Source organism: Crocodylus porosus, unplaced genomic scaffold (genome assembly GCF_001723895.1).
Source record: "Crocodylus porosus isolate Cpor-Errol unplaced genomic scaffold, CroPor_comp1, whole genome shotgun sequence".
NCBI lineage: Eukaryota > Metazoa > Chordata > Crocodylia > Crocodylidae > Crocodylus > Crocodylus porosus.
The window spans coordinates 9,076,115-9,083,564 of record NW_017728931.1 but is presented as its reverse complement, the minus strand read 5'-3'; the positions used below and the strand labels follow the sequence as shown (position 1 = coordinate 9,083,564).

At 47.8% G+C, this 7,450-nt stretch overlaps 1 long non-coding RNA gene across 1 annotated transcript in view; it reads left to right on the top strand.

Moving 5' to 3' along the window:
• Positions 1 to 2,720, top strand: part of LOC109316253 — a 19,381-nt gene extending 16,661 nt beyond the window's left edge. Inside the window, exon 3 of the long non-coding RNA XR_002102782.1 lies at positions 1,517 to 2,720. This is a non-coding gene — a long non-coding RNA (uncharacterized LOC109316253). The remainder of the gene's footprint in view (positions 1 to 1,516) is intronic.
• The last annotated feature ends 4,730 nt before the right edge of the window (positions 2,721 to 7,450 follow it).

The window sequence follows — 7,450 nt, the reverse complement described above, 5'->3', positions numbered from 1 at the left end:
CTAACAGTTTTATTCGGGGCCTCTGAGTTCACTCAGGGTGCCCAGCATGCTGAATAAATTTTGAGACAGACAGCGACTCTGTGTCTTTGGGAGTAGCTCCGCAAGGGGTCACAAACTCCTCAACAATGCTACCTTAAAAAAAGCAAAGAATCCAAGCTTGGATTGCATTAACAAAACCAGTGTCTGCAGAACAAGGGAGATGATAGAACCACTCTACTTAGTGCTGGTTAAGCCTGAGCTGAGCTGCTCTGCTGAGGTTTGGACACTAAATATTGAGAAGGAAATACAGACACTGGAGACAGTCAGAGGTGAGGCAGAAAGATGACAAAGTGGTTGGACAGCAGGCCACACGCATTAAAAGTAAAGGAAGTATGTACATTTAGTTTAGAGAAAAAGAGCTTAAGGGAACACATGAAAGCAGTTTTCAAGATGGAGAAGTGTTGTGATTTTAGACTATAACTAAGCAAATTCAATTCAAAATTCAGGAGAAACATACACACTGTACGAGCAGTAGGACAGGGAAAGAACCTGCCTCACAAAGCTGAGAAACTGTCTTCCCTGGAGATTTCAGGAAGAGCCCGGGCAGGCATTGGTCTGGGCTGGTTCAGGATTAAGGCATCCTCCATCTCTGCAGGGGATTACTAGATTACAAGATCTGTCAGGCCTCTTCCAAACCCTGGTCTATATTTCTAGTCCTGCACATTGTTCTGATTAATAACAGCACCAAATCGTATTGAACATATACGACATGGGTTAAGAACTGGCTACTTAACGACACTGAAAATGGAACTGCCACATCAAAGCTGGTCACATACCCTGTGAGTCAGTTTTCCTTGAAGTTCACAAATTAGTTTCTTCTACATTGAGCTATTTTGTTCCCACAAGGAACAGAGCAACCAACCAAACAAAAGCCCTGCTGTCCTCCTCTAGACATTCAAGAGGGGTGGGTTTAATGCTGGGATCTGCTGGAGTTGTTAAGCCATTTTGTGGTTCCACCCTCATTACCTGGTCCTCACTTCCAGCTGGCCCCAGACTCCCAGCCAGATACATTATCCTGACAGCCTGCAGCTGGTTTGCGATGCTCAGAGGGCCACAGACTTTCCTACACCACGGTTTTGGGCAAAAAGGACTATGACAATTGAACGTCATAAATTCCCTGCTGGCCTGCATTCAGAGAAGATGGTGTAAAGGTCCCTCTTTGCCTTCGATCAACAAAAGGCATTTCTTCAGCTCTAGCACAGGGCAGAATGGCACCCTGCAACAGAAAGATGCACAGCTGGACTGGGGGTTGCTGTCCTCCCACTGCTGCTAAACTGACCAGTCACAACTTTAGCCAGGAGCTCTTCTGTCTTCCTAGGATGAGGCATGGGGGAAGAGCAAAGTTGATTAATCTGTAGAGAACATTTCCTGGAGAGGACTGTGTGCAAGGACAGTGATATAACCCCTTCTGTTTATATCTCCCCACTCCATTTTCCTTCAACCCCCACCTCAGTGCAGGTGAATAAACAGCATCCAGCACCCACCAAGGCAGCCACATGTGACACAGGCTTTGAAGATCAGGGCAGGAATCAGAAGAGCCCAGGGGCTCAGCCGGAGACAGCCTCCTCTTTCCTCAGCAGGGACTGAAAAACACAAGGCAAGAGCAGGGATCACACTGCCCAGGCCAGGAGAGCAGGAGGCAACTGCCACCAGCCTGTTCCCAGCACCATGTCTGGGGACAGGCTGGGGGTGGAGATTTCTTGGTGACCACAACAGGATTCTGCTACTTGTAATTACAAGATAGGTCAGATGCAAGGCCCAAAGCAACTACTGTACCTCTTGGAGCTTCTATTGCACCTTCCTCTGCCCCCTCTGCCCCCAGTCCTCAGTCTTCTTCTACAGCTTCACCATGTTTCTCTCCTAGTTCCTTTCCCTGCACATCTCCTCTTACTGCCCCTCGTATCTCCATGGCTGGTATGTCCCATTTCTCTCCCTATCCTGCCCCACTGCATCTTTCTCTCCCCCAGTTCCCTCCTGTCATCATTTCTTTCTACATCTCCCCTTCCCTGCCCTTCAATCCTCCTCTGGTTTCTTGCTTCCCCCCCACTAATTCCTTGTTTTCTACCCTTCCAGCTCACCCTCTCTCCCACTCCCTCTTCTTGCAGCTTTCCTCTCCCTGTGTCTCCATCTTCTCCTGTCCCTCAGTAAAACAAAATTCCAGGTTGATCTGTCAACTAAGGAGCATCAAAAGGGCAGCAGGATGAAGAGACCAGAGGGCTGGTAACAAGAGGGCTGTTTCTCTGGTGAGAATTGTACCAGGATCTTTACAACACCAGGAAATGCGCTGATTGGGATATCAATGAGCCAGTCATCTGTGGTGTGGAAGGGATCTTCATGGCTGGCATCACCCAAAGGAGCTTGCCTCCATAATGTTACTGAAAAGAGGCAGCCACTCCTCTGTAGGAACTGTTTGTGTGTGTGTCATTCAAGGGAACTGAAGGTCACTGCATCACCCACTAACATTTCATTCCCCCTTCCCCTTTTCTCATGGCCCACTCTGCCCAGCCCCATTTCTCCCTGCTTCCCTGCTCACTGGCACTTTTCCATCGTCTCCAACTACTGTTTCCTGATATCTCAGGTCTTTCTCCTGATCTGACCTTATTCATCACCCCTTGCCCTTTGCCTTCTCCACCTTCTCACCCACCCACTACCCTAAGAACAGAGGAAAGGATTCCCTAGTGATCAACTCACCTCCAGGGCCCGGTCTCCCCTTCATGCTTATCTTCTAGTCCAGGGGCTCACTGTCCTCTCCAGTGACCCCAGATTTCACATATGCACACACACATACCCACACAAACACCCAGAAACTCCCTCGCACACGCCTGGCAACAGGACACAGTTGTCCTTTGGCAGAGAGTTCTACCAGCTGCACTGGTCCAACATGATGAGGGCTGGTGCCTGGTGGGATTGAGTGCTCAGGCTGAGCTGAAGCCTGAAGTCGCCCTGCAGGAAGTGGCTTAGAGGGGAAGTGATATTTCAACAACTCTTGTGTCAGCTTTGTTCCTACTGGACACTTCTTGCCTAAAAATGGAACTAGACAGACCCCAACACCCTCCCCACTCCTTCACAATAAACATGAAATGAAGGAAATAGCAATGGGGAATAGAAATGAGAAAGAGGAACATCCTGCTATCAATCTCATTCTAAGAATCATGCAGCTTCACAACAGGCAAGGCAACGCCTGTCTCTGCTGAGTTGGGCTTTGATATGAGACAGCAAGAGAGGCAAGTTCAATCAGGATCCAGTATAATTCACTTTGCCCGACTAAGCCCAGTTTATCCTGAATCCTAGTCTGCGTGATCCCGTCCCTACTCTCAGCATTTGACACTCACTGCTGCCCTCTCACCACCACTCAGCCACTGCCTCCCCATCCTTGCTGTTATTCATTTGCACACAATCTCTGTGTCATTCCTGAGGTTCTCAGCAATGTCTGTATGTTGGCGTCCATGTCAACACTATAAAGATTGAACCATACGAGGGTAGAACTATTGCCTGAGAAGCCTCGGAAGGACCAGTGGCACTGGTCAGAGAGAGAGCAGCAGAGGCACCCATCTACTGACCTGATACGTCATCCTAGGATGGGGGCTGCTGCCTACGGCCATAGGTTCCCATGTCTCATAAGGTCCAAAGACTAAGATCCTTCCATCTCCACTGACAAAATCCATTCCCTCTCTTTGATTTGGCTTGATTCAAATATATTTAATTACAATTCTTTTGATGCAGTCTCAACCAAAGCTGACCTTAGGGGTGAGTAAAATGAATGACTGCCCAGGGTGCTGTGGTCAGGGGGGTGCCACACGCACACAGGTGCACACGTGTGAGTAGCCTTCATTCACCGCTCTCTCTCTACCCAACCCAGCCCATCCCCACTCCATCCCCAGCTGGCCCCCATCCCAGGCAAGAGGACTGTTGCTCAGCCAGGCTCCCTTCACCTCTAGGCAGTGCTCTGGAAAAGCCAAGCCAGGCACGTGGAGGCGGGGTAGTGCCTGCTTCAGTCTGCCTGCCATGCTCCCACACAGCAGTAGCAGTGCTTATGTTACACAAATTGCCAATTACTCAAATCACAAGCAAGACCCTATAAAGGGGGATAAGGCACAATGCCATGTTTATTGATTACACGAATTAGACATTGAGGTTCGGACACACCACTCATACAGATGCACACAAATCATCATACACACCATCACACACAAGCATACATAAACACAAAACAATGATTACATTTAGATATTATAGTTACCAGCAGCAGCAGATCAATAGGAGCACTGGATGGCCAGTCCAGACCTATTGAGAGAGCATGGAGATAGCAGCTGGAGTGGGGTGAACAAATTTTTCTGTGCTCCAAAGAAAGCAGCAGTTGAGAGAAACTCATCCTCCTGGTATTTTCTCAGAGTCCTCTTTTATAAGGATTGGCATCCTTTGTTCTGCACTTTGGGGGGTTTCCATAGCCAATTTCTGTTTTTTCAGTTGTTTCTCATCCATCTTCTGCTTATCTCAGCCCGAGGTAAATTCAGTCGTAAAAGTTGGTATCTCAGCCTTGAAGTGTCTTTGCTACCCATCTGGCAGGATGTGTGCATTCCTTCTCTTTGTTATCTCCTTTGTACCCTAGGCCTCAAAGAGATTCTTCAGCTATCTATTAATTAGTTTACGTACTGGTAACTTACACATTTGGCACCTTGTTGCTAACAAAAACAGGTAAAACTTTTTTTTTTTCTCTGTGCCAGTCTCTCACCATTCACCCTGTCACATACACTCCTTCATAAAAGGGCATACAGAGTTCATTCACTTACGTCAAGCAAAAGAATACAAAATGGAGTTTTCAAGTTACTTACAGGACAAGACTAACATGGTTACATTTCACTACTATCACACTATGTTAACATCAGCTACATTACTTCAGTTCATGCTACACTTGACCACTCTTCTGTCTGATGTACCATGCCACTCTACCTCCCTGCTGCACTGTACCCCACACCCTGCACCCCTGCTTCTGCCTGCAGTACCACCACCGACTTGGAAAGGCAGTGCCAGGTGGAGGTGCCAGAGAATGATGTTAAATACAAGCTTTCCCAGGGTGCCATTTTCCCTAAAGCCGGCTCTGCTCTCAACTGCATGTGAGGCTTTTATGTATGGAATCTGCAGCCCCTGGCAAAATGGTTCCCTTACTTAGGGGATGTCCACATGTGCAATGCAGTGTCTGTAGTGCCATAAATAATCCCATCTCTAACCAGAGATTCTCTTAAGTTCCCAAAAGCACAGTTTTTACTCATTTTCTTTAGTTCAGTAACATGCTGACATGTACTTTCTCTTGCTGTTTACCTGCACGTAACAAACATGTCTTTCAAGGGTCTCATTCGTTTTTGGCATGCATTACTGCTCAAATGTGAACACTATTACACTTAACTTCATAATTTGGCCATCTGTGAAGATGAAGGTCTGGAATGGGCAACACTAACAACCCAGTTCAGTACCAAATAGGAGTCTTTTAACTACGTCTCAGCCATGTCCTGGAGCTCCTGTGTTTTCGGGGAGTACCTTGTGCAGCACCAGGAAGTTCTGCGTTTCCCTGTGGATCTTCAGGAGGCAATGTTGGTCATCCCACATCCAGAAAATAATGGAACCCCACCTTGGGGGCAGCAAGGAATGACAAATTGTTCCCATGATGCATTGCAGACTGATTTCTCAAAAGGCTGTGCTCAGGATGATACTAACAAGACTGGGACATAACTTTACAGATTTCCACATGTAAACAGGTGGTTAAATAATAACTGGAGATGTGGATGGATGGACATAACAGGGACATGGTTTGGGCCTTGACTCCTGCATCTTCCTCCTGGAAGCTGAATCTCACCTTTCATCTTGCAGTTACAAGGCCAGTCAGACAGGAAGATAACCCTGATATGAGCATGATACCCCATCTAGGACAAGGACAGTCATTATAGTTAGCAGCAGCTGTGAATATATAGCAGGTGGCATTTCCCCTCCACCCTGCTCAGGTGAATGCCCCAGCTCTCTCCTTGCCATTCTCCCCCAAACCCTTTGGCTGAGGGCATAGGCAGATTTAGTGACATCACAGGTTGGACTTGGCCAAAATGGACTTTTTTCCACTTTCAGCATGTTCAACAGCTTTCCCCCCCAAACTAACAGTATTGATGTGTTCAAGCCCCTGAACATGGTATCCTCCTCTCTGATTCTTCCTACATAGCCATAGCCCAGCTGCTGGGGTCCCTAAAGCTCTCCTCCTTATACCTCCTTGGAAGCTTCCCCAGGCAAGGGGTGGACCAAAAGCGGGGCATACAACCAGTGGAAGGGAGGAGCTATCACCAAAGAGGAGTATTCCTCCTCGGCCTGTCAGTATAGGAGGGCTATAAGGAAGGCCAAGGCAGAGGTGGAACTCAGGCTAGCACCCAGAATTAAAGACAACAAAAAGTCCTTTTTCAAGTACATCGGGAGCAAGAAGAGGGCACCAGGCAATGCAGGGCCCCTGCAAGATGCAAACAGTAATCTTGTGGCTATGCCAGATGAGAAAGCTGATATTTTTAACAGTTTCTTTGCCTCTGTTTTCTTAAACAGGAACCAGGACATCCCACCTACCAGAGTTAGGGACAATCTCAGTGATAGCTCTGTCAGGCCTTCAGTCAGTGCAGATGTAGTTAGGGATCTTCTGGAAGGGCTAGACATTTTTAAATCTGCAGATCCAGGTGCCCTCCACCCAAGGATGTTGAGGGAGCTGGCAGGGGTCATTGCAGAGCCCGTGGCCTGGCTGTATGAGCATTCGTGGTCATCTGGCCAGGTGCTGGGGGATTGGAAACTGGCTAATATGGTCCCGATTTTCAAGAAAGGGAGGAAGGAGGACCCAAGTAACTGTAGGCCAGTAAGCGTCACCTCACTTAGGAAGACCTTGGAGAGAATCATCAAGGAGCACATCTGTGAGGGGCCAGCAGGGGAGATCATGCTCAGGGCAATCAGCATGGGTTCATCAAAGGCGGGTCCCGCCTGACCACCCTGATTGCCTTTTATGACCAAGTAACTAAATCCTTGGATGATGGTGTTGCCATGAATGTAGTCTTTCTAGACTTTAAGAAGGCCTTTGACAACTGTCTCTCACCCCATCCTCATCAATAAATTAAGTGACTGTGGCATTGATGCCTACACAGTTAGATGGGTAAAAAATTGGCTGGTGGGGCGCACCCAGAGAGTAGTGGTGGATGGGTTGTAATCAACCTGGCGAGATGTGAGAAGTGGGATATCCCAGGGTTGAGTGTTTAATATCTTCATCAGTGACTTGGACGAGGGGGTTAAAAGCATGCTGTCCAAGTTTGCTGATGACACCAAGATGTGGGGGAAGGTGGACACACTTGAAGGAAGAGAGAGGCTGCAAATAGATTTAGACAGGCTACAAAAGTGGGCA